Genomic DNA, 1504 nt, shown 5'->3' on the forward strand with positions numbered 1-1504 from the left:
GAATCAACTAAAGGGGAAGTACTTGGGGGTGTTTTAATGGGTTTTATAATCTTTTGGTTTTATAACCTATAATGGTTTTATAATGTTTTAAATGTAAGAATGACTTGATGCAGATTGTTTTGTTTTGTTTCAATGGATGGTATAGACAGTAAAAGCTAAGGGAAAGATTAATGCCGGCAGGATTTCTATAGTAGAACCGTTTGGGAGGAGCTGAGACTGAAGTTGTACCTGTAAAGGGCTAAATCATAATTTCTAAAAACTGGAATGGGCTTTAGGGTGCACCTGTCTCACATCTTTGATTTGCAGGTGTAGAATTGGAGATCTAGGGAAAGGAGAAAAGGTTGCATGTCTCTTCTGCTTTATCATTTGAGAAGTGGGGTAATTTGGGTAAAAAATTCCAAAGAGAAGACCATTTTAGGAGAGGAACACCATGGCCTTATGAGTGTCTTGGTTGTGGCCAGGGAGTGGCAGTGCCAGCCAAAACATACTGTATGCAGCTTTCTTAGACGCCCTGGTAGACGGCCCAAAATAGCCTGAGAGACTGAGTGCCCAGTGCTACAAATGTTGTGCACTATTCATTTAATCTTTGAGAAGCCACCAAGCTTCATCATACAACTCACATTCCTCCTATAACAGAATTATAATCTCCTCTACCTGCTGCTTGCCTTTTTTGTTTTTTTTATAAAAGAGGAAGTGGAGGTTCAGACAAGTTAAATAACTGGCCCAAGTCATGCCATCAAAACTGGCAGGATCAGGTCAAACTCAGCTACTTGGCTCCAATGTTTTATGCTTTGTACTGTAACTCACTGACTGTCAACCATGTTATCTTTACAACTCTAACTATAGAATACTGTATATAATATAATGCTGTTAACTATATGATACTATGAACTGTAATGCTGTTTATACAATACTTTTTCCACACACGTCAGTTAGTTTGTCATACTGTGGTGGCTTGCATGTTGCTGTGAGGCTGGAGGCTATGCCACCAGTATTTCAAATACCAGCAGGGTCACCCATGATGGACAGGTTTCAGTGGAGCTTTAAGCCAAGATCCATGTGACATCAGCATTGATATCCCTCATTCCATGTCCTCTTCTGAATCCAGCTTGCATTTTTGGAAGTTCCCTGTCAATATACTGCTACAACAGTTTCTAAATTATCTTCAGCAAAATTTTACTTACATGTGTTATTAATGATATTGTTTGATAATTTCCACATTCTGTTAGACCACCTTTCTTTAGAATGGGCACAAATATGGATCTCTTCCAGTCAGTTGGCCAGGTAGCTGTCTTCTAAATTTCTTGGTATAGATGCGCAAGTGCCTCCAGTGCAGCATCCGTCTGTTGAAATATCTCAATAGGTATTCTGTCAATTCCTGGAGCCTTGTTTTTCACCAATTCCTTCAGTGCATTTTGCACTTCTTCCTTCAATACCGTTGGTTCTTGATCATATACCACCTCCTGAAATAGATGAACATCGACTAATTCTTTTTGGTACATTG

The sequence above is a fragment of the Orycteropus afer genome, unplaced genomic scaffold (assembly GCF_000298275.1).
Source record: "Orycteropus afer afer isolate SDZICR_OR568_19922 unplaced genomic scaffold, OryAfe1.0 scaffold00712, whole genome shotgun sequence".
Classification (NCBI taxonomy): Eukaryota; Metazoa; Chordata; class Mammalia; order Tubulidentata; family Orycteropodidae; genus Orycteropus; species Orycteropus afer.